The 14,854-nt window shown below is 36.8% G+C and overlaps 1 pseudogene across 1 annotated transcript; it reads left to right on the top strand.

The window, feature by feature from the left end:
* Window positions 1-2,272: 2,272 nt before the first annotated feature.
* Window positions 2,273-14,854, top strand: LOC311069756 (protein NLRC3-like; annotated as a pseudogene). The gene is made up of 6 exons: window positions 2,273-2,412; window positions 3,969-5,789; window positions 8,179-8,352; window positions 12,259-12,432; window positions 13,982-14,028; window positions 14,116-14,854. The product of its transcript is annotated as a protein NLRC3-like (transcript).

Raw genomic sequence — 14,854 nt, 5'->3', positions numbered from 1 at the left:
ATACGATACATCCAAACAGTTTTTAATAAATCCACTACAGCATCCAATACCAATGATAAAGATAGTCAATCAACGTGTAGACATTAACAATACCCGGCGACCGAAAGAAAGACGAGCATGAACTTAAATATTCTTAGAAACTGATGATAATTAATGACAAGCACCTGACCTGAATGACAATCTGTAATAATCAACATTATTATCTCCTGAACCCAGCTGTGTGTCTACGAAGGGAAACTCCATGATTGGTCCTCTTGAGTTCAGTGATAAGCCAGTGACCTCTGATCCTATGTGAGTATAAACATGCTGGATCAAGTTAGTTTTTTAACTACTAATATATTAGTTCATGTGTGAACTGTCATAGACCTGGTTGCATGTTGTTCAGATGACCTCATACATGTATTTTTTATGCATAAATATATCGAATCTATGGAAGAGGCCAAATACAATATACTGTATGGTTCTATGCATTGTGAAAATTAACAACAAATATTTGAGCCATTACAAAAGATGGAGATGGACTTCCCCACATTAATTACTCAACCATCAATGTCATCTAATTCTTTATATGTGCAGGTTATTATTTTCTCACAGTAATTTATTAATCTACAGTAGGTCTATGTAGACAGAGGGGGAAAGTATAACTATTCGTTACAGTACTTGAGATCATTTTTCACCGTAACGGTACTGTTATTGGTATAAATCACCATAGTGCTATTAGGCTATGAAAAGAAATATAGTGAATGCATCTGTGAAGGTTATGCTATACATTATGTGGAAAAGGGGTTATAAAATATAAACATTACTTTCTAAACAAAAACGTATTGCTTAAAGGGGTCATATAATGGTACATGCACTTTTAAAAGTTGATTGTACTGAAATGTGTGTTGGCAGTGCCTGTACACAACCATCATAAAATGATAAAAATCCATCCAGTGGTTTTTTTTAAATCTCCTTATATGTTTCCCCCTCTCCTGAATCAAGCTGTTCGATATTGTGACGTCACTAAATCGACGCCCCTCCCACGATTGTGATTGACAGCACTGTGTTTCAACACAGACCCGCCCTAGCTCGTGAGCGAGCTGTCTGACTGTCATCATGGTGCATTGATATGCTGGAGAAGAATGGCGTCGTCTAAGCGATTGTTCTTGGGTATAGCCTAATAAGGAACACAGGTTACACAGCTGTCATTTTATTGATGTTTTTGATAGAATATTCCCAAAGCATTGACGCGGGGGTTACTGCGTTACAAACAAGGGCCAGTAAAGCTTTTGCTAAGAAGCTGCTCCTGAAAATAGGATCCGTACCAACTATTCGTGTTCCTGCTGCACCTCCAGAAGAACTGAAGTGAGAGTAACGTTTTATTAACATTTATATTAATATTTATATTAATCTTTGCGTATCGCTTGCTGCACGCTTCACGATGAATGCGGCTGTTTACACTCAGGGTACATTACGGCATGTTTTCTATGTACGACAACATAATATAATTCAATATAATTCATAATCCCACGTTTATAATGAACAATGCGTTATGGTTATTGTGTTAGAAACGGTGTACGCACAGAACAGAGGGCGGGGTGAGCAAAGCTCATTATCATTTAAAGACGTATGCACTTAAACGGCGTGCTGAAAACAGAGCTGTTTTTGACCAATACTAATGAGAATTTTTAATTAAAGCATATTACAAACTTTTAATTTAGACCCTAAAGAATCATATTAGCTTGTACAAAAATGGCATTATATGACCCCTTTAACATTTTAACACAAGTTAAAATCACTTCATTAAAAATGCCATTCATATACTCTATTACAATAGTATATTTACCATTACTGTTCACATAAAAATAAAATTTCTTGTGTAACATTAAGAATTTTAAACCTAGATTTAATTTCCAACAACAATTACTACATTAAAATGAATAAGTCATCATTTTTTATATTTCTCTCTATTGCGCTCCATCTGTTTGGTGCGCCTGCATCTGTGAAGTTAAACAGAGACTCACTTGCTGTCTGGCAAAGTGTTTATGCACATCAGAAATGCTCACGTAACTTTCTATAATTTATAGGTAAGCAATAAGGTAAGAGAGGCTGTGCTGTATCGTGAATAAGTCACCGCTGAAGGGCGTTGTATATAGATGTACGATGTCTGGCTTTTCGGTGTGCTCTGTCTTGTGTCTTTGTATGGATGTGAATTTTCCTCATTTAGAAACTATGTATTGGCAGGACTAATAGCTTTCTGGCGAGAAAAAGGAGTGACGATGATTCTAAAATGAGTCACAATGAAAAAATAGAGGAGGGATGTCCTCAGTCCCGGAGATCTCCTGAACCCAACCGTGTGTCTAAGACGAGAAGAAAATCCATGGATTTTCTTAATGAGTTCAGTCATAAACCATTGACCACTGATCCTATGTGAGTATAAAACACGCTATATCAAGTTAGTTATTTAACTTAACATATTAGTTCATGCGTGAACTGTCATAGACGTGGTTGCATGTTGTTCAGATGACTTCAATACGATAAATCCAAACAGTCTTTAATAAATCCACTACAGTATCCAATACCAATGATAAAGATAGTCAATCAACGTGTAGACATTTACAATACCCGACGACCGAAAGGAAGTACCGGAACTGAATGACAATCTGTAATAATCGACATTAATTAAAACAAGGGAAACGAGCAAACTGAAAACAAAGTCCAAATGGTGTGTGTGTGACATGAATATTCATTACAAAATAATATGCTTAAAATTATTACATTTTCTAACCTAAATTTACATGTACTTTTTCTGCATAAATATCAAATCTATAGAAGAGGCCATATTAAATCAAGTAAATAAAATATATGGTTCTATGCATTGTGACAATTACTAACAAATATTTGAGCCATTATAAAGGATGGAGAATGGACTTCCCCACATTAATCGTGATAATCGTGAATAAGTCACAGCTGAAGCGGAGTGCCTGCAACCCCTTCAGCCGTGACTTATTCACAATATAGCATTAGTCTCGAGAACCTTATTGCTTTTATAAAATGGTTACCACACATTACAAATATTAAAGCCAACAAATTTGTATCAATGCAACTTTCATTAAGTAAAAGCACTAAAAGCCTTCCTTCCACTTGAAAAATTAGTCCCTGTCAATAAACAGCTACGGAAGTTACATGATTACGCCGTTAAATGGTGGCAAAGACTGTAGAGAAGCAGAGAAGACATTTATATTGAAAGGACAGAAACTTCTTGTGAACATGGAGGAGCAAGATGCAGCTGACAAAAAAATATATATTTTGAATAGCGCTGTCACTGTCAGGGCACGCAAAAAACCCTTAACTGGCAAAAAGACAAGATATCGAACTGGACATTTAAATGGATTTTTTTATTACTCTCTCTCTCTCTCTCTCTCTCTCTCTCTCAATACTCTACTCTACATAATACAGTAAGCTTCAATGAATAATACCAATGAGAACAAACACATGTTTACATTGCTAAGAGTGGTTGCTAAGGGTGTTGTGTAGTAATACACAGAACCGTTGGTGGATGCGGTCATAGCCATGTTTTATCTTGAATAAAACACAGCTATTGACGAATCAGAATCAAGGACTGGAACTAACCATTTTATAAATAATTATACAGCCATAAAATGCAAGTTATGGGCTATAGAAACATGTCACAAGGGCATTTAACAATACGTACATCTATAAAAGCAGATCATATTCAGCATTGATTACAAAAAATGACATATCATTAGCAGATAATTAGGCCAGCAAAAACAACATGATACATTCCACTCAAAATAAAATGATTCGCAGCTTTTCATCTCCATTCATTGTTCATGTATACTCATGTCTCGTTTCGGTTTGATTCATTTAGCAAGTCAACAAACACATCATTTCACATTACGCATCTCTGTAGTTAGTGGTGGATCCTCCTCTCCTGTACACACTTATTTTTCTTCTTGTTTCAGCAATGTGGAAAAAGATGATCAGCAGAAGGATTCTCCTCAACCAATGTATGATGAACTACAGACAATCAAAGACAAGCACAAATCCAGCATAAAGATCAAGTATGAGAGATTTTTTGAGGGAACAAAACTACAGGTGAATGAAACCCTCCTGAACAGGATCTACACACAGCTTTACATCATAGAGGGAGAGAGAGAAGGAGTGAATGAAGAACATGAAATTTTACAGATGGAGAAAACAGCTAGAACACAACACTCACAAGACACTCCAATCTACTGCAATGACATCTTTAAAGCCTCACCTGAACCAGGATGTCAGGAGAAAGACAAAATCAAGACTGTTCTTACTAAAGGCATCGCTGGAATCGGGAAAACCGTCTCTGTGCAGAAGTTCATTCTGGACTGGGCCGAGGGAAAAGCCAATCAGGATGTAGATTTCATGTTCTTGCTTCCATTTCGAGAGCTGAACTTGATCCGAGATCATCAGTGCAGTGTTCACAGACTTCTGCTGGACTTTCATTCTAAACTTCGAGATCTGGACTCAAAGATTTACGAGCAGTGTAAAGTTGTGTTCATCTTAGATGGTCTGGATGAGAGCAGAATCCCACTGATGTTCTCAGATGAGAAAGTTTCTGATGTGACTGAGACTTCATCAGTGGGTGTGTTGATGTCTAACCTCATTAAAGGAGAACTGCTTCCCTCTGCTCTCATCTGGATCACCTCCAGACCAGCAGCAGCCAATCAGATCCCATCCAAATACATCAACCGTCTGACAGAAATTCAGGGATTCAATGAGCCTCAGAAGGAGGAATATTTCAGGAAGAGAATCAGTGACGAGCATCAAGCCAGCAGAATCATCTCACACATCAGAAGAGCAAGAAGCCTCCACATCATGTGCCACATACCCGTCTTCTGCTGGATCTCGTCCACTGTGCTTCAGAAGCTCCTGGAAGAAGATCTGAGTGCAGAAATCCCCCAAACTCTGACTGAGATGTACATCCACTTCCTGCTGATTCAGATCAACATGAGGAATCAGAAGTATGAAGAGAAAGATCCAGAGAAACTTCTGCAGTCCAACAGAGAAGTGATTGTAAAACTTGCTGAAGTGGCTTTCAAACAGCTGATGAAGGGCAATGTGATGTTCTATGAGGAGGACCTGATTGAGAGCGGCATAGACGTCACTGACGCCTCAGTGTATTCTGGGATTTGCACTGAGATCTTTAAAGAGGAATCTGTGATTCATCAGAAGAAAGTCTACAGCTTCATTCATTTGAGCATGCAGGAGTTTCTTGCTGCTTTCCATGTGTTTTACCATTATGTAATGAAAAATGTTGACACATTGCAGTTTTGTGATGTAGTGCATAATCTGCATAGGGATGCAACAGATAAATCCATTGAGAGTGAGAATGGACACCTGGATCTATTCCTGCGGTTCCTGTTGGGCGTCTCACTGGAGTCCAATCAGAGACTCTTACAGGATCTACTGACACACACAGAGAACAGCTCAGAGAGCATCAGGAGAACCACACAGTACATTAAAGAGAAGATCAAAGATGGACATGGACTCTCCACTGAAAGATCCATCAATCTGTTCCTCTGTCTGCTGGAAGTCAAAGATCAGACTCTGTCCAGAGAGATTCAAGAGTTTGTGAAATCAGACAAACACTCAGAGAAGAAACTCTCTCTTGCTCACTGCTCAACAATCGCCTACATGCTTCAGATGTCAGAGGAGGTGCTGGATGAGCTGGACCTCAAGAAATACAACACATCAGATGAGGGTAGAAGAAGACTGATACCAGCTGTGATCAACTGCACAAATGCTCTGTGCGTGTTTAACCCTCTGAGGTCTGAGCTGTTTTCTGGGCCCTGGAGGTGTTCTGACATGCTCTGACATTTCTGGTTATTTCTGTTACTTGTGACATTTTCATGGCTAAAGTCTAATTACACTGTATTCAGCACAAACTCTGCTACAATAATATATCAGCAGCATGTATGTAAAAGTTTGTAGTTTTGAGATAATGACATTTATGCGTGGTTTTTGAAAATACAAAAAAAAATTCTCACTGAAATAAGGCCATGAAACCCATACTGATTATTTCTTCACAAGACTTTTGAAAATTGTATGACGTAGCCTAGAATATTTGCAGCAAAACTATGTGAAAATCACCCTGACTGCTCATTCAGATAAGACAATATATTGATTTAAAAATTTTACGACGTGTTTTGTGTGAAAAAGCCTTATGCGAGAGCTCATTAATATGTAAGCTTTTCTCACCTGAGAAAGACAAAGAACCTCCCCTAACGGCCCTATTAGGAGCTATCAGGCCCCTATCATTCTGAGCAACCTTGCACAATACTGTAAATGAGGAGATTTAAAAAATAATGGCTTTTAAATTGTTTGGATTTATTTACAACACAACATAATCCAAAGATACACAACAAATGCCAAAAAAGCACTTCAAAGACAGAGACCTTTGTGCCATTCCTAAAAACATTGTACATACCTTTCATTTCCAAGATTTTCACTTTACCATGTTCACGTACTGAGACTCATGTGAATGTTGAAGTCCTCAGTGGCATCTGGGACCTGAAAAAAAAAAAGTGAACATACTGATATCAAGAGAAAGGCCTGCACGATTTTGGAAATAAATATTAGATTTTTCTGGTTAAAATTGCTTTTTAAAATTCCTTTTTAAAATTCACAGAATACACACACACACACACGTTTCCAACGATATATAATATAATGAACACCAGGTTTGTTGTGCCTTGTAGGCATAAGGTATATGCGCAGTGCGGATAAAATAATAATAACAATAAATAACCTATAGCAGCCTATAAATCTTCCAAAAGAAGCTAGAGAAAAATATATTGATTATCATGTTACTTCAAATGTTTCCATCCGTTATGATGATATGAAATGAGATAATAATAAAAACATGAAGCCGTTTGGTGCGTTTTGCTTTCATCCAAAATATGATACATTCAAACGCGATCGCTTGCAAAATATGATACATTCAAACGCGATCGCTTGCAAAATATGATACATTCAAACGCGATCACTCTCAAATATAAAACATTATGGTTACCATAAACATATCTATGTTTGAGCAGATATCCACAAACACAGTAAACACATATGATACATTCAAACGCGATCGCTTGCAAAATATGATACATTCAAACGCGATCGCTTGCAAAATATGATACATTCAAACGCGATCACTCTCAAATATAAAACATTATGGTTACCATAAACATATCTATGTTTGAGCAGATATCCACAAACACAGTAAACACGGGTCTAAATATTATAATATTCCCCATATATCTAGCAACAGTTCAGCTGCAACGTGACATTTATGCAACAATAACAAACTAGGCTATGTAAGAATTTCTTACCTTATCTTTCTTGTCTTCAAATCGCGTTCTTCTTCTTCTGAGGTAGCCTAAATCCAATGTAAGCTCAGGCACGTCTTTCAAACTCGACGAAAAGTGAAGTGAAGTGTTTTGTTGTTGAGGTAACGAGCGCGTTCGCGTTCCATGTGGAGATTTGCATGTGAATATCTTTTGCGCGAGTAGGCGTGGCCAAATTAACTGTAATGAGCAAGCGTTTGAGAAGCTGGACATCTTGTTGGTTTTATACAAATTACTTAAACAGAGAATATTTGTTTTCGTTTTGAATCCGATCATTTAAAAGTACACACTTAAATGTTTATAAAGGTATATGGCTCATAAATGTGTGACAAGTATTCGCTGAGTTTTGTTTCAGTTTATAGACGTGCTCAAGAAAAAAAAGTTCACCGCGACGGAGAGGCAGAAAGCACACCCTGTTTATTTTCTTTATTTTACAAAAGCACAATGTTTTGATTTGATTGTAAGTGGACACATACAAAAGGAGAAATATCACAGATTCTTTTTTTATATTTCTTTTTTCTGTATGACCATAAATGATGGAGTAATTTAAGTTTATAGTGCTACAATGTGGAGAAAATCCGGCAAAACGCGTCGGCGCGTTTGTCGACCTCAGAGGGTTAATTATGTCTTACAGTGACGAGTCCTTTCTAAATCCAATTACAGTTTCTGTTGTTTTGCCTAGTATTGTATCTTGAGTATATTTTTCAAACATCTTTTGCATGAGTAAAACTGTTATTATTGAAATACCAGAATTAAAATTAGGAATTTAATTATCATGTATTTTATTCTCTTTCAGTCTTGCTGGCTGTAATCTCACTGCTAAGTCTTGTGAAAGTTTGACATCAGCTCTACAATCCTCAAACTGTGTCCTGAGAGAGTTGGATCTGAGTAACAATGACCTGCAGGATTCAGGAGTGAAGCTGCTCTCGGATGGACTAAAGAGTCCAAACTGTCAGCTGAAGATACTGAGGTAAATAAGAGGGAATCATTTTTTGTAACAAAAGATTTCTATATTTGTTTTTTGATTTCTTGGATGCTCAGTACTTAAAGGGGCTATGTGTAGGTTTTTACTTAAAAAAATCTTAAAGATTTCATTTGTACATGTATGAGCCAACCATGATGTAATAAAAAGAATGACACCTTGACTGTCCACCAACGGTTGCCTCTATTTTTCTAATTGTGTGTAGAGGAGTCGGGCCCGAATCAGCGCGAAAATTCACAAAATGTGACATCATGCGCATTCTCATCTACTTGAGCTTACATCCGTACAGCACGGCAACCATTATTAGTAAGCAGCGGCAATCGGTACTGTTTTTAAATGGACTCTGCGGATGGACCAGCGACCAGCCTCCAGCACAATTCAGACACCCACGGACACTCCTCGTAAGTAAAAAAAAAAAAAAAAAACTTATCTAGTGTGGCAAAAAGAGAGAGTGACCGGCGTCAGGCAAAGAGTTAGAGTTCCTTTACCTTACCATAATGTTATTGCTATTCTACAAATAGTATAGTAGTACAACTACAATAGTAATTGTACTGTATCTAAAAATAAGCATAATGTCTTCAACTCAGTTATATAATTTAGCGTTACTCTACAATAGTCAAAATAAGAGGTCTGTGAGTGTTGGCAGTGTGTGTTACAGTGTTGTGTTACAATACTTTTAGAAGTAGACTTTAGTTGATAATATAAAGTAGCACTGCAACATTTTACTAAAATATGGTCTGTCAAACAATAACCTTACAGTACTGTAACTTTTCTTACCTCAAACATTATGCTGGTGAATCTCGATGAGCCGTCAGTGGTTGCTGCGGCAACCCTGGTTGATGTGGTCGTGCTCATACGAGCGTGCGCACTGAGAACGAGCATGAGACTGGCTGCAGTTCCTCTAACGGCCACTGGTGTCAGTAACTGTTAGAAATTTCAGAACCTATGCAATGCTCCTTTAATATAATAAAGTTTAGTTCTAATATTGTAAAATTCTCTAAATAAACAGACTATAAGTCAGATCTATGTAATGTTTTTACTAGTGCTGTCAATCGAATAAAAAATGTAACTAATTAACTAATACATTTTTTCTGTAATTAAGCGGGATTAATCACCTAACATACAGTAGCCTGTATTTTAAATATTTGTTTAATGGCAACGTTTGTGTAAGAATCACTGATACAAATACTGCTACTGATGTTTTTGTACGTGAAGCCCCGCAAAATCCATACGTAATATATTATATTTCTATATAATATATGGATGCAGCATTTATGTTTCGTTTTCGCTCGTAACTTCATGAAACATGCTCCGATCATGTAAATAGCACATGCACTTGGAACTATCAGAAGGATCCATCCAATGATACTAAATTCAAAACCAAAGCTCAAAAGCTTCTCTACTAAAATGTGAGGTTGTATCATATTAAAAGTGGATGAGAAATAAACAAATAAAAGTCTTAATTTCTTCTAAATGCTTAAGTAACAAATACAACAGAGTGACCATAGCATCGTCTACCCTACACCTGACCTTGTTAGAAGAGAGTCAAGGCAATCTTGTACCTTTATAAGAAGCTCTTTTTTTAAAGAAGCTCAAAGCAACTGGCCTAAAATAATTTAGTGCAAATACTGGATGATTGTTTTTAGCCACTTGATTGACTGTAGAGGTTTTCAATAAAGTCAGCACCTTCTGTTGACTTAGAGACATTTGAAAAATATAATAAAAAATAGATCCCAATTGCTCTGCACAGGAGATAAGCACCCAACCCTCAATATTATCAGGACCCTTTTCCTGGATTTTAAATACTTAAACACCTTATTTACATCCTGTTCTGTAAATGGAATAGGACTATTACCAGTTAAATTATTCCTAAAACCATAAGTATCAAACCTTACAAAAAATTAATTAAATGTTTGTCCAAGCTGAAAATCATCTCTAAACCCATCCAATACCACCTTAGAATCTCTTTTGGATTTTATACCAATGTTGGTTTTCATGCCATCCCAGGCAGAGCCCAAATTACTAGTTCTTAACTCCCATTCTATCCTTTCTTTATAACGCAGCTTTGCCTTTTTTATTTCCAATTTCACCTGTTTAATTTTTTTCCTTAGGGCTGTCCGATATGGGATAGGTTTATGGTCTCCCCCCGCTTATTGCGTTTCCCTGGGTATGCATGAATAATCACCAGTAGGTTTACTCTCTCAACATCGTAGATCTGTTTGGCATTTCAAGCTGGGTAGAACTAGATCCAGTGGTTTGTCCTTGACCTGAGGGATATTCCACTGTAGTAGAAAGTTTCTACTATATCTGATGATAGATAGATTAGACAACGCACCCAGAGAATCTGCACAATAAAACACCATCCACAAAAAAACACACAAAAAAAACATCAGCTCTATGCTTGTTTCTCAGAAACATGGACAAAACAGTTCAACCAATCAACAGGTTATCAACCGATCCTTGAATAGGGTATTCCTTGGGTATAACTTTCATCAATCTGCATTAAAAACAACAAACCACAAGCAAATTAAACAAACAAAGAAACATAAAATGCAACGCTCTCTTGCTGCCGGTCGCCGCACGAGCATGCGCCTCATGCATCAATGTCATATGTCATCATCAATATGTACGTCATCATCAGACGTCTGACATAAATAAAGTCAATCTGGTTAGTAATAAGTGAAGCTGGTAATGCTATTTGTGGAGTTGTTTAATCCTCCTCTGCTGAGATCTTCAGAGATTTAATGTCTACTCTTATCTTCAGTTGATTTAATCTAAGGCTGTGGCTGAAGTCAGTTGTAGTTCTTATGTTTCTATTTCCTTCAGTGATTCTGCTTGTTAACAGCAGGTGTTCATCACTAATGGTCAATCATCACTTAATTGATCACTTAATTATCTTATTAACTTTACTGCTTCAGTGTTACTTCAACACTCTGTAGAGTGGGACCCTCTGAACAGTGTTGATTTAACACTGGGGATTTTGCTGTGTAGCCAATATCACCTGAACGCATTTTTTCATGGCTTTTCTTATAAAGTTGCATAAGCCAGAGAAAAACCTATATCCGTGACTTCAGACGAAAAAAACAAAAAACAAAAACAATCTAAACCTCTGTTCATTTCGCAATAAGACCTTTTGAATGAAAGAAATAATGACAAATTGGTATGTAATACTATATTTTTTATGGTAAAGTACTGGCACCCACAGCTGCCAGTTGTTTTTACCATTAACATTAGTTCAATGCCATAAAACCTGAAGTATTGAATAATTGTATTTTTAAGGTAAACCACTTAAACCACATATTGCTACAATATTTTATGGTAAAGTACGGTAAATACTGCGGTAATTTTTTTATAGTGTACTTACAAAATCTATATATTTCATTGACTTTTACTGTAAAATGACATAAAATGTCCTGTTAGATCTTCCCCGTGTATAGTGGGGGAACATGACTTCAACCAATTAACATGTTTTTTTCATAGCATTATCTTTCATAGTCTTTTAGCATTAAATGACAAAAAATGTATTATTCAGATGATCTGCGCTTTAAAAAAAATGTTTTTAGTTTCAGTAAATGCAACTTAATTGAGTCAGTGAAAATTGAGAACTCAAAAAGTTGAGTAAAGAAAAAAACTGTTTTTAGAGTGAACTTTGGTAGTGAAAACTTAAACCTTACTTTCATAAAGTTATTCCTACTAAACTATAAATTCAAGTACCTATACATTTGTCAAGTTAAAAAATACTTAATATTCTATGTAAATACAACGTAAGAGTACATAAAGATAACTCAAAACATTTAAGTTGTGATTTTTTTTACAATGTGTCTGTTGATGTGTATCTGTAAATGATCTGTCTGTTGATTTGTGTCTATAGATAATCTGATTGTGTGTCTATAGGTTGTCAGGCTGTATGGTGACAGAGGAAGGCTGTGGTTATGTGTCTTCAGCTCTGAGTTCAAACCCCTCACACCTGAGAGAGCTGGATCTGAGCTACAATGACCCAGGAGAATCAGGAGTCCAACTTCTCTCTTAAAAACGGGACCATCTGAGCTACAAACTGCAATTACTCAAGTATGTTTAGCAGTTATGACTCATATAAGGCATGTGCCTTCATTTCTAAAAATATTTAATGTAGTCCCAATAGATCTGTGCACACTTAACTTCTGTAAAAGTATATCTAACCAGAGGTCACGACCATTACCATAGAAATAAGCTGACCAACTTCTAATGGCAACTCTGTACAATCATCCCATGGTTTCCCACGTACACTTATTAGAATAATATTACAATAATCAGAGGTTGAGGCTCACCCTATTTAGATTGGCCAGCAGACACTATATGGTCAAAAAGCACTGTCCTTCAGATGAGACGTTAAACCGAGTTCCTGGCTCTCTGTGGTCATTAAAAATTTGCCCAGTGGCCTCTGTCCATCATGGCCTTCTAATCATCCCCATATATACTCATTTGCTTCATCACTCTGTCTCCTCTCCACCAATAAGCTGGTGTGTGGTGGGCGTTCTGGCACAATATGGCATGATGAACGAGCATAATTTCAACATAATTAAATAGAATAATCAAATGTAGCTAAACTATTATACAAATGACCTATAATCAATTGGCCCTCTAACCTAAATTCGAGGTCATAATAAAATGGAGTCAGATGAAAGTTTAATTGGAATTAAATTACTTTGCCACGCAGAAAAGACCGAATGCACAGAAACCTTCAGCCACTCTATTGGAAATCGCCATTGGACCGGTAGGCAGGCCTTACACACTTATAGTACACTTAATCGAATATTTTTTAGATACTAAATTGGGCCAATTTAGTCTCAAGCAGTATTGAAATGGTACACTTAAAAGTTTACTACTAGTACATTGACATTAGTATACTTACTACACAAAGTATACTTAAAATATACTTGAACATTACTTAAGTATACTTTATAAAATGTACTGTCTTGAAGTATACTTCTTGTAAGGGTATTTTCAGCAATAATCCAAAATGCTTTTAGCTTTTTGTCAAGGGGTGATCTTTACCAGGATGATCCTAACTTCTCTAGGATTTGCCTAGAAAAATTCATCATCCCTGCACCTCTATACATCTGTATTTTCCCAGTGCCTCTGATAATACAGGATTTGTTAAAGTCCATATTTTTCAATACATCTGCATATGTCATTAATTACATTAAAACTTCAGTCTTCTGTCTGTGAGCTCCCTCTGTTGCTCTGGCTGGAAAGAGAGCCGTATAGTGAGACAAGAGACTACGCAAAGCTCCTCAGATTGCATAATTTACTGGAAAGTAATAGAAATGATCAGGGCTGTACACAAGTTTTGCAAATTACAGAGGTCACAAAATAGAGTTAGCTAAGGGGTTCCCATAAGAAAATTTTGATTTCCCTGGTCTACATGTGTGTGTTTAAGATGTTTGAAGATCATAAATTAGATAACAATAGCTTTAAACCATGTCAGTAGCATACTTTATTTGTCAAACACATCACGATAACAGATACTTAAACATGAGAATCAGGTTAAATGTTGCAATGAATGATCCACAATACCAACTGGATATACAGAAGAGTCTGTGTTTATTTGATTATGTATGTTTGTGTGTCTTTCTAGTTTTGATTATGGAGGGCCTTTGAGGATCAAACCAGGACTACGAAAATGTAGGTTCTTTCTCTGACACACTCTCGAACATTTAATGAAAACAAATGAGATTTATAAACAGATTTGATCTCTCTTCTTGTCTTCAGATGCCTGTGATCTCACACTGGATCCAAACACAGCAAACACTCAAGTCATCCTGTCTGAAGAGAACAGAAAGATAACACATGTGGAAGAGCATCAGCCGTATCCTGATCATCCAGAGAGATTTACTGATATTCCTCAGGTTCTGTGTCGAGAGAGTCTGACTGGACGCTGTTACTGGGAGGTTGAACGGGGGGCCTGGGCTCGTATAGCAGTGGCCTATAGAGGAATCAGCAGGAAAGAAGGAACTGTCTGTAAGTTTGGATTCAATGACAAATCATGGTGTCTTTTCTGCACTGGTAATGTATATGCTGTCTGGCACAATAATGAGAGCAGTAACATACCAGCCCCTTCACCACTGTCTAATAGAGTAGGAGTGTATGTTGACGTGTCGGCCGGCATTCTGTCCTTCTACAGTGTCTCTGACACACACACTCTCACACACTTCTACACAATCAACACCAGATTCACTGAACCCCTCTATGCTGGGATCGGGGTTTATGGCTCATCTGTGTCTCTGTGTCAAATTTAACAACAGAACAGACTTTCTATATTTTCCATTTAGGAAAAAGTTTCATGACACTAATTCAACTACAGAAAAAATAAAAGCAAAATTTTGAAAAACAGGTTGTGAAAAATGACCATCTAAAAATATGTGTAGTCAATAATAAAAGAACAATTAAAGGACAAACATGTCTTCTTCATCAAGTCATACTTTTGTAAATTTGCCCCTCTAGTCATAGC

This window comes from Abramis brama, assembly GCF_963993115.1.
Source record: "Abramis brama genome assembly, chromosome: 2".
Lineage (NCBI taxonomy): Eukaryota > Metazoa > Chordata > Actinopteri > Cypriniformes > Leuciscidae > Abramis > Abramis brama.
This window is presented reverse-complemented; position numbering and strand designations above follow the sequence as displayed.